This window comes from Pelodiscus sinensis, chromosome 8 (genome assembly GCF_052426305.1).
Source record: "Pelodiscus sinensis isolate ZL-2025 chromosome 8, ASM5242630v1, whole genome shotgun sequence".
NCBI lineage: Eukaryota > Metazoa > Chordata > Testudines > Trionychidae > Pelodiscus > Pelodiscus sinensis.
The window spans coordinates 39,441,233-39,454,812 of record NC_143059.1 but is presented as its reverse complement, the minus strand read 5'-3'; the positions used below and the strand labels follow the sequence as shown (position 1 = coordinate 39,454,812).

The following is a 13,580-nucleotide window of genomic DNA, read 5'->3' as shown; positions in this document are numbered from 1 at the left end:
GAACCGAGTGCATGCCCCCGTCTGAACAGTACAGGGGCTTGGAGAAAAACGCGGCGTGGAAACAACCGACTCGTGCAAAATTGCTCCAAGTTCTTTAGTCTGATAAGTTAGAAGAGCGGGACCTTGAGTCCTGACGGCAGCTAGCAAATACGTTGTAGAGCAGTTCCACCAGGGGTCTCTTTTGCTTGTTTTTCCTTGGGAAATAACAGACATTCTCAGAGGAAAAATTGATGGCATTTTTAAAAGAAAAAAACCCAATTCAATCATAGACTAACCTGTTTTGCATCCCCAGCCTACAGTTGCTAACCTGCACACAGGCTAAGTATATTACAAATTTGGACACTAAAACCGGAGGGGGGGGGGGGGCTGTACTGACTGCAGGACAGCAATTTTTAAATCGAGTTTACGGGTTAAATTCAGCCTCAAGCTGAGGGGTAGTATGCTTTGGGAAGCCTGCTGTGACTCCCTAATTCTGCAGTGGACCAGCCCTGACATAAGTTACAGTAGGCTATATAGGCTGTTTTAATGTATGCCTGTGAAGGATGGACAAGGAAGGACCAGTGCTCTGCCTCACGCCCACAAAACTCCCTCCCTCAGTATGCTGCTGTGTAGGGCAAGCAGATGGGTCTATCCACTTTATCAACCAGCTGGGATTTCCTATCCATCAAGTGGTGCAAAGTAGAAGAGCTTGCCCAAAGAAATTTCAGAATTGTATTTAAACTATTGGGAATTTTGCTCCTATTGTCAACAAAAACAGCTATTTGAAACCTTGAATTAAACAGCAAGTAGATTTCATTAATCAATAGATATCGGTAAAAACTCTTGTCATTGAATGAACTATAGGAACTGCCTTTTTGGAACAGAGAAGTGGTCCAATTATTTTGTATCTTTTCTCACACAGACTATGTCTACATAGCAGGGAAAAGTCAGAAAAGGTGAAAAGTCTTTTTTCGCTTTCCTGCTGAAAGAGGCTTTTCTGACATTTGGCCCATTTACACGGGGTCAAATGTCAGAAAAAAAAGCTCTTTCCAAACATTCTTTCTTCGTTATAGGACAAGATTTATAGGGATGCCGAAAAAACGCATCTGCTTTTTTTTTTTTTTTTTTTTTTTTTTTTTTTGAAAAGCAGACCTCTGGTATCCTGGAAAAGCTCTGCAGTGTACACATAGCCTCAGCTGTTTCAGAGGAAAATGCAAGAATCTTGCAATAGACATGTATGAATAAAGTGCACTTAGGAAAGTTTTCTTCCTTGACCTCTAACAATATGCTTATGGCCTGAAGCATAAAGGTTTATATTCCTTTCAAAACTCTTGTTTATTAATATTTACAGTTACAAATGTATATATTCTTGATAACCAGTCCTTAGTAGAATCCTTCTAAACTCTTGAATTACATTATATCTTGTAGCAATGAGTTCCATATGCCAATTGTATGTTGAACAAAGTGTTTCCTTTCATCATTTTTAAATTTGTAACCTTTAAATTTAATTCTTGCATTATGAAAAAGGATAAACCTACCCTTCTTACCCTCTGTTGGTTTGTATAGCCTTTTATCGATTTCTGTGGGAAGCTCCCAATATTGAAGTTTTTTTTAATGACTCCAATAATTCTTATTGCCCATCTCTGAGTCCCACAGGCCAAGTAAGCCTGTATGAATGATTTACATAACTGAACTGTAATATTTTCATTATTATTCTTTATCCCGTTTCTTATACAAGCAGTCCCCGACTTACGCGGATCCGACTTATGTCGGATCCGCACTTATGAATGGGGCTTTTCTCGCCCCGGAGCTCGTGGGCGGCGGGACCGCCCAGACCGCGTCCTCCGGGGCGAGAAAAGCTGCTCCGGGTCTCTCTGGTGTGCTGGGGAGGACTCCCCAGCACAGCAGGGAGACCCGAGCAAAGCCGCACAGGCGGCGGGACCCCGCTGCCCGTGCGGCTTTGCTCCTTTGCCCCGGAGCAAAGCCGCAGAGGCGGGGGACCCCGCCGCCTGTGCGGCTTTGCTCCGGGGCAAAGGAGCAAAGCCGCACGGGCAGCGGGGTCCCGCCGCCTGTGTGGCTTTGCTCGGGTCTCCCTGCTGTGCTGGGGGGGACTCCCCCAGCACAGCAGGGAGACCGGAGCAAAGCCGCACAGGCGGCGGGACCTCTGCGCCTCCGCGGCTTTGCTAGGGTCTCCCTGGTCTGCTGGGGGGGGGGGGGGAGGAGGCGCAGTTAGTGCGCCACCCTCTCCTCCCCGCAGACCAGGGTTTTGTTGCAGGACGCCTGGGGTAGAGCAGCTGGAGTGCTGCCGGGTTGGTCCTGCGGAGACCTACCTGGCAGCGCCCCAGCTGTTCTGTCCCAGGAGTCCAGATTCAGCCACTGTTGAAACTGATCAGCAGATGATTTCAGGAATCCGGGGGCAGAGCAACTCTGCCTAGGGCTTCCTGTAGTCAGCCGCTGATCAGTTGCAGCAGCGGCTGAATCTGGAGCCAGTTCCAACTTACATACAAATTCAACTTAAGAACAAACCTATAGTCCCTATCTTGTATGTAACCCGGGGACTGCCTGTATATCCTGGTATTTCTGTTTCCTATTTTTTGGCCAAAGCTGGGAATTGGGCAGAAGTCTTCATTGAGCTGTAAAATCTTGAAGTGTTCATTCCATTGGACCACAGTGACTTTCAAGTGATGACATTTTATAATATACTGCAGTATGTACCCTAGAGAGTAGAACAGTTCAATGTATTTGCATAATACTTTACTGACATTTAGAGGCAGTTTGTTGAAGGAGAGTTTTGATGCAAAACAAATTGAAGGCAAAAAGGAAATATGATTGAAAAAGTGATGGAATAATATGTACTTCAGTGATAAGCAATTTGCCTGTCTTACTAAAGCTATACAAGGACTGTATACAGTGCAAAATATAATACACAATATTGTTTTTTCACACTCTGGGCCCACTTTTCAAATGTAAATTTCTAAATAAGATGTCCATATTCACCCTGACAGCTGAGCACATAAAATGGGTATTTATTTCCCTGTGTGCTGCTTTTAGAACTCAGGTGTGGGATTTAAGATGCCTGTATCTGAGAATGATGCTCCCATGCAGTTGCTGAGCATCTCAAATGAAACTCAGATTTTGCCTGAAGCACATGAATAAAACAGCTGGTAAATGTTTGTACTCTAGACTGTATGTTATATTAAGACTTTACAAAGCACACATTAAAATGGTAGCGTAGTGATCACTGACACTTTACAGGCTTCACGGAAACTCAGCCAAATTAAAAAAAACACACTCCTGTTAGTATCTGTAAAGGACTGAACTTTATAGAGAATCTAAAGTAATATACTTGACAATATCAAGCACTGGCATTTTAGGCTTTTTGCAGGCCATATTATCTCTGCTGCCTTCACAGGTAAAAAACTGCACAGGTCCTCATCAGTGAATGTAAAAGTGGGTAATGCCACCTCTGTGGTGAAGGGTAGGACTGAAAAAGTTGAGCACCTTTCTTTCACCACCAGCACCATGTAGATTCCAGTGCTATATTAATGTACTCATAGAATCAATATTAACATCGGTATGCACCACATCTGTGATGAAGGAATGTGTCTTAAGGGGAGCTCTGGGGGAAAGACATGGGCTGCTGAGACTTGCCAGCATGGTTGTCCTTCAGTATGAGGTAGACTACTTTAAATAGCACCTCTTATACTTGCTTTTCCCTAATGCCTTCTCTTCTGAATCTTTAGCATATAGATCACACACATTTATATTCCCTCAGATTCAAAAGTGAGCAAAATTCAGACATGATGTTTAAGAGTACAGGCTACATTACATCTTATTTACTGGGTATGTATTTAAGGGAAGTTTAAGTTAGTGTGGCTCACAGGCTGAGCTGCCCAGTGAATTTTGCCTAATATACCTGTACAAACCTAATTTTAGACAGTGAACTAAATATCTACATAATAAGCAGCAATCTTTAGTCCAACTGAAAACCCACTCTGTTGGTTCCTTTCTTGAACTAATCTAGTTTCATGTTTCTTTAGAAGTTAGTAAAATAAATACTAAGAAAAACTGTAATATTTCAACAAAAGCTGCTTGAGCCATGAATGCTTTCTGGAAGTCCTGTCCAATCTTTATGCTTCATCCAGCATACCATGAGCATTCCAAGCTTCCTTCAAGCCACTTGGAATTAGAGGGTATGTAAGTAATGCATTGTCGCCAAGGTATTTATACTTGAATAGAAAAACCTCACCTAACAGAATTCTGTCCCTTCCTGATTCATTCACTGATTCTCTAAACAGGTACACATGATTTTGCTGTTACTAAGGTCAGTTCTATACTAAAAAATTGGGTAGGCCCAGCTACATCACTCAGGGGTATGAAAAATCCACACCCCTAAGTGTTGTAGTTATGCTGACCTAAGCCCCAGAAGAATTCTTCCATACTACCTGTCAGGAAGGTGGATTAACCACAGTGATGGGAGATCCCCTTCTGTCACTTTCTAAGTATCTATGTTGAAGCACTACAGTGGCATGTATGCTGCTGTAGAATTTTAAGTGGAGACATAACCTTAGATATCAGTTCTCCAAGGTGCTGAGTGCCCTCAACTCCCACTGCAGTCAAGTTGTTTTGGGGGAGCATAGGGAGTTAGGGACACTCAGTACATCCCAGGAATCCCGTAATACCTGGCAGGATCAGGCACAAGCATTAGAAGAGCAATATCACTGAAGGTTTGAGGAGGAAAGACAAAACTTCCATCTACACTGAAATTCCTGTGAGAACACTGTGAAAAGAATTATAGCAAAAGTATGTGATGGAGTAATTGATATTATGGTATATATTTCAGCAGTACCAACTAAAAAATAAGCTTAATGCTAACCATTACCACATAATAAAGGCTATTCTTTAAATTTCTAAACCCTTTACAAAACTTACTGTTTCTGAGTCTGTAAATAATTTATGACAAGCTGATGAAATATACAGGAGGGATGCCACACCACAAATGGAAAAACAATTATACATTTCTTCTTTACTTTTGACATGTAGTTTACATTTTTGGTTTTTCTAATGCAGCCAATTTAAACTGACTTACCATCATTCTTTCTCTTCCAATCTGTTTTATTTCTTTTTAAACAGAATTTGTAGAGACACTGTATGCCTGTTCCTATTGTTTATGCTGAAAAGACAGACTCTCATCATGTTTTATGCAACACCTGTGAAATATTGAGATGAAGAAACTAAATTGGAGTTGAGAGATGTGATTACTTAGACTGTAAGCTCTCTGTGGCAACATCTGTCTTTTTTGTTGCATCTTTGTACAGTGCCAGTGTGATCCCTAAATGTGGCTCCTAGATGCCACTGAACAACAAACCACTAATAATGTGAAGGAGTTAAACTGGTAATAGTACCTTGGTAAACAAATGATCAGTTTTGTGAATGATGTTTATCATACTTTTGGCATAACTTCACCTCTGCGCTGCTCACAGTATCTGCCAAGTGAGTGGTACTTCTCTGGATTTGTTCACTGGTCCCAAAGTCTGCAGTAAGTACTCCTGCCCAACTGATCTGAGTTCCTAAATGGGGCATAGTAACAATTCCTAGTCAGCCATCACAAAGATGCAGATAAGCTTTCTCTCAAAGATATGCTTGTGCTTGTCATATATGTTACAATGACACTTCAGGAATGGGTTGAGACCCCCCTCTCCTACTGAAACCCTCAGCAATTTTGTCAATGACTCCACTGGGAACAGGATTGGGCCTTAAAACATAATCTGTGTTTTGTGATTGTATCGGGGAAGATTAAAATAAAAGCTAGGGATAAGGGAGAATGTTGTACAAAAAACTGGATGTTTAGTAGCTGATGCTTTTTGCCTGTCAGTTACATTTAACTACGTTAGTTACTAGAAAGAAAACAGACTAATCAGACTGTGGAAAGCTATACATTTTCCTGCATTTAGATTCAAAAGATTATTGGGAAGGCTTTTGTAGGAGGGATTATTGGATCAATAGCTAGTAGATATTTTGCATTTCTGCTTTTCACAGAAGCCAACTTACTGCATTTTCCATCTGAAACTAACTATTGATGCTTCCTCCCACATGGATGTACACTGTGGTTTAAATGTAAACAAGTGATGGGCCTGGTGTTCAATGTGAGGGTACTGTATATTTCTGACAGTTAGGGTCCTTTTAAAGTGGTTGAAGCTGAGCATGCAAAATTATCTTGTCATTTTGAAAAATTTAAGTTTGTGCATTAAAAAAAATAATGTTTGTTCCTGAGTTCTTCTACCAGTGCAGGAGAAGAGTGGTTTGCAAGTACTGTTCAGTGCCCAGACATTACTTGGATGTTAAAAGGAGGACTATTTTTCCAAATTAAAAAAAAAGGAGTAAGTTCATAACTTATTTAAAGTCAGTCAATTTAAAGGATATGTGTAATTCCTGGAGACATTTGGAAATGGACTGCTGTGACCACCAAGAAAGGAAAGGCTTCCATGAGTGAGGAGAGACTGAACCTGTTCTGACTTGACAAAAAGGCTTTGACTCTCTAGAAAGCTTTTGGGTCTTATTCTTCTAAAATATTTTAAAATGTAGCACAGACACATCTTTAGAAGCCTAAGCAGCAGACTGAGATTGCCATGAAAATGTGGGAAATATTAGGATGCATATAATGTAATTAATTAATATTTTTTCACTTATCTGTATTTTTCTCACAGTGCAGTAAGTTTCAGAGAGGTAGCCATGTTATTCTGTTTCAACAAAACCAGCAAGAAGACCAGTGGCACCTTAAAGACTAACAATTTTCTTATGGCATAAGCTTCTGTGAGTTGTTAGTCTTTAAGGTACAACTAGACTCTTTGTCAGTTTCAGTAAGTGAATCAATATTATTATAGTATATAGAATATCAAACCATTTTGTACTCATTTCTGTGTTTGCCATTCATCAATTGGCAAAGTGATTATTTTCTATGCGGTTCATGTAGGATAAAAGAAATCGCTGGTTACCAAAGGTGAATTGTACTATCAAAGGGTATGTCTACACTACCCCGCTAGTTCGAACTAGCGGGGTAATGTAGGCATACCGCACTTGCAAATGAAGCCCGGGATTTGAATTTCCCAGGCTTCATTTGCATAAGCCGGCCGGCGCCATTTTTAAATGCCGGCTTGTTCGAACCCCGTGCCGCGCGGCTACACGCGGCACGGGCTAGATTGTTCGAACTAGCAAGCCATTCCGAACTATCTGTACGCCTTGTGATGTATGGAGAGGTTTTAACAGCAGTTGCTCTTTTGGAAAAAGGCGTGTGTGGACGGGGAAGAGGGAGTTCTTTCGAAAGAAGAGGAAAGAGGAAAAAGCACAGGTGCCCTGGTGGCCATTCGGTCCATAGCAATCACAGTTTACATGTGAGATCCACACTGAATGGATGCTATCTGTCGAAAAAGCAGATCGCTTTTTTTATGTGCTTTTGAAGTGTGGACGCTCTCTTTCGGAAGAAGATTTTTGGAAGATCTCTTCCGGAAAATCTTCTGCCGAAAGAAGCCTGCAGTCTAGACACAGCCTCAGTATTTGTATATTTGTTACATCACCAGTGACAGCTTTTCTGATGGATGCCATTTATTTTGTTATAAACAGCAATTTGACTGACAGAAATCAGTAAACAATGGGCCTGACCCCATCTGCTTTAAGTTGCTAAGCAGTGGAAAACTGCATGAAAGGGGCGATCAAAGATTCCTCCAACAGAAGGAAATCCTTGGCTAGTTTTGTGCCACCCACTTTTCCACATGCTTTGTAAAGGGCTAGTCAGGTGAAGATGACCAAGGAGCAGGGAGGTGTGCACAGAGTATGTGGTGCTCCACCTGATCTCTGACTAGCACAGTGGTCCCAAAGGATTGCTGCAGCAGGTATAATTTAGAAGAGCCTTTTGGTTGTTCTAAATTATCCCAGGATCTGGGTCATAGAAAAACTCTGACTGTGCTAAGTCAGGCTCTTGTCTACTATGTTTGAGTTGGGAGACCTCTGAAAAACATTTTGCATCTAAAGGAAAAGCTACACATTGAATTTTTGGATTGAATATTAAAAAAGGCACTTCAGCAAGTGTAGCTTGTCAAATGCCTTAGGGAAAAGTGTGAAAAGTGATTACAAAGACTGAAGTCTTTACAATGAGTTTACAAAGTGTGCAAATTCTAAATTTAGCATTGCTAAACTTTTTAAATTTAAAAAAAATAATAGCAAGTGGTTTGAAAAATGAGAACAAAAAATTGACCCAGTTGTAAAAGCTGCAACTTCTAGTACCCGCATAATATAAACAAACATATATGTCATCAGATACCATCAAGGACAGAGAGACTTTGGAGGCACTTCAGAACCCTAGTGAAAGTTCTTGCTCTTAAGATAAAGTCCCCCTAAAAATACTCAGAAATAATCAACTATATGTCAAGGCTCACACCACTTGGAGGTAGTGCCCTATAAAAAAAGTCACATTTTACACTTAAACACTATTTTAGCTGATTACCCTAGATGTGATATATCCTTCTCATAATGTGCTAGAGCTGATGAGCTGCAAACAGATTTCTCTTTCCAATGTTTCAGGGATGGTACTTTTAGAAGTGCTTAGAAATTGATAGGCAACTGAACAGTTTAGGGGACTTACGCTTGCTCTTTGGAAGTACTTGAATAGGGCAAATAAAAATTCTGCTACGTATGACCCACAGTCCCAATTAGCAGTACAATTAACTATCTGTCAACTCAAAGATTAAACCCTCCTTGTAACTTAAAGCTGACATACAGTAAAACTCCAGTGGTCCGGCATCCAATGGTCCGGCACTCTTGATGGTCCAGCACCATCTGGAACCCATAAGTGTTCTTGGCAGCTGGACAATTGGAGCTGCTCTGCCCCCGGCTTCCCCGATTCAGCTGCTGCTGAAACTGACTAGCGGCTGACTCAGGGAAGCCAGGGGCAGAGCAGCTGGGGTGCTGCCAGGTTGGTCCCGTAGTGCTGCTCTTCGGCGCTGCGGGACCAACCCGGCAGCACCCCAGCTGCTCTGCCCCGGGCTTTCCGGAGTCAGCCACTGGTCAGTTTCAGCAGCGGCTGACTTGGGGAAGTCTGGGGCAGAGTAGCTGGGGTGCTGCCGGGTTGGTCCTGCAGCGCTGAGGGGCGCATCCCCACCACTCCACCTCAGACCCCTCATAGGCCCCCCTTCTGATGGTCCGGCATATTTGATAATCTGGCACCCGCTGGGTCCTAAAGGTGCTGTATTATCGGAAGTTTACTGTACTTTCGACCCACATTTGGACAGATTACAAGAAACTAGACACAAGTATACTGGCATTATATAGAAGAAGGCAATTATTTTTTATCATGGTCTAAATTGCTTGGTGAAGGTATAGTCAAGGGCCAGACATCAGAGAAACATTTTTAACATGCCACAATAACAATAATGATGATAGTAAGTAAATAAAGATTTCTAGGTTTGTTCGACAGCATCTGGCAGTGCAGATTTGGTCCAAAGTCTGCCTATTGATTAGCCTGGGTTATGGTATCTTGCCTCCATTTTAAAGGGAGTGTGTGTATTTAGATATCATACTACACATGGAAATTATTTATAATGAACATTGCTCACTAAAAAAAACAAAATTAAAGTTCAACCAAAGGAGTGAGTGTACCTAAACCTCTCTCTGTTTTGAATCGTCTGCTTCGATGATTAGATCTCACAGGAATGTGGACCATACCATGTATTTGAGGAGCATGGATGATATAGACTGGTTCAATTCAATTCACCGATCTATTCTGTCCTTTGTCATTTTGAGACAAACATTTTGGAGCTGGTTATCGAGCCTACAGGGACTGTCCATTTCCTTGCATCTCCTCAGAGGAGAGAAACTAGGGATTTTTCTTCACAGATGTGAAGGAGTTACACTAAGATTCTCATTCACTCTCCTCTTTCATAAAGGTGTCTGGCCGCTAAGCAGTCAGCAGAATAAATAATGACTCTGACCATTCTACTTGCCAGTTCACTGATTCAGTGTAGTTTTTGGGAGAGCTGGCACATCCAAGAGAATGGCTGTTCATTTGGCAAGTTCTCAGTGTCCCAGCCCAGGGCTACATAATCTCATGGTGATGCTTAATCCTTTGTAGCAATGTTGCAGATCTAAATAGAGAGGAGGTTTCTAGCTGTGCATTTGGGGCCAGTACAAATACAAATTGTGCTCATGGGAAGCAGAGAGAGGGTGGAGCCAGAGCTGGATCAGAGACAGAGGGGGAGGAAGGGAGAGTCTTACATATTTCTAATGGAGTTCAAACATCAGGTTAGCAAGAAGTGCCAAGAGGCATACTGGCTATAGACTATACCATTTTGATTCAGTCCCTGAGATTTGGAGTTGGATTACAAACTTCAGATGAATATTTGCTCTATAGGACAATAAGGGTACGTCTACACAGTAGCGTTATTTTGGAATAACAGGCATTATTCTGAAATAACATAGTCCACGTTTACAAACAAGCAGTTATTTTGACATAATGTTGAAATAATGTTGAGCTGGAGGACTTCTTACTCCGACTCTTGTAACCCTCATTGTATGAGGAGTAAGGGAAGTCAGAGGAAGAGTGCTCTACTTCAAAATAAGTACTGTGTAGACATTCCCGAATTTGAAATAAGCTATTTTGACTTAAGCTACACAATTAGGGCAGCTCAAGTTGCGTAGCTTATTTTGAGTTTAGCCTGCTGTGTAGATGTACCCGAAAAGAGATAATGCAGCACATCTAATTTCTCTTCTGAGTGCTGCAGGGAAAGCTAGAAGAAAAGAAAGAAAAAGAGAATTTCAGCCACCAGAGATGGAGAGAAGGGATTAGGTTCCTATACTTTACTTGTCTCTGTAATTTTGAAGATTCCTGTGAAACAGTCTTTAGGCTGAGATACATACTGCTAAATAAGTCAGCCTTTGCATTTTGAAACTGTAAAAAATGGAAAGCTACTCAACCATTTGAAATGTTTTTTGCCAAAATTAAATGTCTCCTTTTGTACATAAACTTAGTATAATCAAAAAGCCCAGAGTCAAAAATTACACAGCCAGAGAGGTAGACTTACAAGATCATTTGCAGCTGATTATCAATAACAATTTATTAACGAGTCACATTTCACCTTAACATGCACAACTGCTGATTTCAATAGAAGCTGCAAGCAAATATCTGGTTTCTTAGAGTTAATATACTTTAAAATATGCCAGTGATTTGGGGGAGTGGGGTTTCATAATATTTTACACAGGGCATCCATCAATTGTCCAGTACTCTTTGTATCTGTACATGCACAGATAATTAATAATTTCCACCACTAAAAAGTTCTCTTTGTGAGGAATCCATACAAAGAAAATTACAAGCAGTTGCAGAAATATTAAAAAAGGAGAAATCAGAAAGTGAATCATATCTCAGCAATAATCCACATTCCTTGGCCAGTGTACAAGTAAGACTGAAAGAACTAATAGCTGCAGTAGAGCTAATACACAAAACTGACATCTTAAGAGCATGTTAAGGAAAGATAAATCAGTGGATATAGTCACAAGAAACTGCTGCATGTAGAAAATCAACTGCCTTGGAGCAGCGGGATAAGATACGTGAACCTGTTCCAGTAATGCATTGATATATTGCAATTTAACTGAATAGGATAATTTTACTGAACGAGGAGAGGAATACTCAAGCAATAATAATAACTAGCATGTGACTTAGAAACATTTGCAAATAATTACCTTTGGGCTGAATAATGAACCATAAGCCAAAATGAAGGGATAGCGCATCCTTCTGTGTCTCCAGAACAGATGAGGAGACAGATTGCTTTTAAGTTACATTCTGCCTTTCTTCTGGACTCTCCTGCTTATGGGCGGTGGGTATCATAGGCAGGGGAAGGCATTGCCTTCCCAAAGTACCTCACCTGGCCCCGCCCATACTCCAGAGTCTCCCAGACCTCTCCCTCACCCTGCTGTTGTGATGCCAGAGGATGGAGCAAGCAAGTTGGGGACTGTAACTACTCTGGCTGTCCACCACTGGGGCAGGTGGCTCGGCTGCAGAGAGGGCCTTGCTGGTCAGAGATGCAGGCAGCGCAGCTCCAGTGCCTGCTGACTGGCTCCTTCAGACTTGGGGCAGGCTGCATCTGTGCCACCTGCCAGCTCTTCGGGGCTTGGGAAAGCTGGAGTCATGTTGCCTGATGTTTTTTTTTTGGGCTCTGGGACTGGTGGAGGCTGGGGACGCTACTTGGGGCAGGAAGGGGACAAGCCCCATTGCAGGGGGGACAGTCTGGGCAGGGGCCAGCAGTGGCCACAGTGTGGGGAGGAGGCCTGGGCTCTGGTGGATGGGGATGACTTGCCTCCTTAAAACATGGGGTCACCCACTGCCAATGCCCCTACTCAAAGGGGAAAATGATCACTAGGCCTAAAATGATCACCAGGCCTAAACCCAGCACAGCCTACTTCTCCTAGTAGGCAAAGCCAAAGCTCTGCTCTGTTCCTAATCGCTCTGGCCATCTGCAGGAAGCAGGGGAATGTAGCAGGTTTGCGGAGCCTATTCTTTGTACCTGTGGAATCTAGAGCCACCCCAAAGAAGTCAAGAGGCGACTTACACCCAGCGTTTAATTTGTACCAGGACTTGCCAGGGCTGAAATCCCAGCACTTCAAGACTTGGTAGTTCACATCGCGAGGCTTGCTGGGCCAGTTATGAAAGTAAAAACAGGGCATGAGCTCTGGTATCTCTTTTATTACAAATTAATTTTATTTCATCCATTTACTCAACGGTGTAAGCCAGGCCACAATTTCATCCACTTTGCCAAAACAAGACTGTGGCTATAGGTATGGTGACATGGAAAAAAACCTGTATCCAAGCTTTCTTTATTACAATAATTGGGATAAGGCAAGTTAAGCACTGGTTATGGCAGTAGTGAAAGTGGATCAAAAGAAGAAGCAGAGTTTATGTTCTACTGATGGGAAACCTGAGAGCCCAAAAGTTCCCTAGACAGGCCCCTGCTACTCTCACTTCGGATTCTTCCATCTGTTGAATCCTCATTTCGCCAGTCTGTAAAGAGCAGAAGAGAGGGAACTAAACCTCAGAAGCATGCTTCTGTGATCTACATCAACTGGACGAAGGCATACAACTGACCCAAGAACCAGGGAACCATGGTAGTTGCCCCCCTGTAAGCTGTACTCTATGATTACAGAGCTCTGCTTTGGGGGTAGGCCAGGGTATCTGCCCTGTATTACACAGTCTGCAGTGGAGAGAGAACAGTTGCGAAGAATGAATATTTTAACAGAGTTTTAATGGAATATTTTAAGATAAAAAACTTATTGATAAAGACAGGATATTTTGGAGATACTTTGTTATTCTGTGCCATGAAAATGCTCATAAAGTTCAACCTGGGAGATACACCATAGTGTCCATGAAATGACTGCTGTCAGAAGCTTTTGGATTTAAGCTGTTTAAATATATGAAGCATTAAAGTACAACTTTTAACACAGTTCTACCAATCTTTCTTCCTCTTGAGTAGTACTTGCATGAGACTAAGGATGGCAGGACAAGGAGAATGAGAAAATACTTTATTTATCATTTTTTTCTTTTTGTCAACTGTATTTGTTTA

General features: G+C 41.9%; 1 protein-coding gene across 3 annotated transcripts in view; it reads left to right on the top strand.

Moving 5' to 3' along the window:
* Positions 1–13,580, top strand: part of HTR7 (5-hydroxytryptamine receptor 7) — a 62,605-nt gene that overhangs the window by 1,177 nt on the left and 47,848 nt on the right. The gene's annotated exons all lie outside the window — the stretch shown is intronic.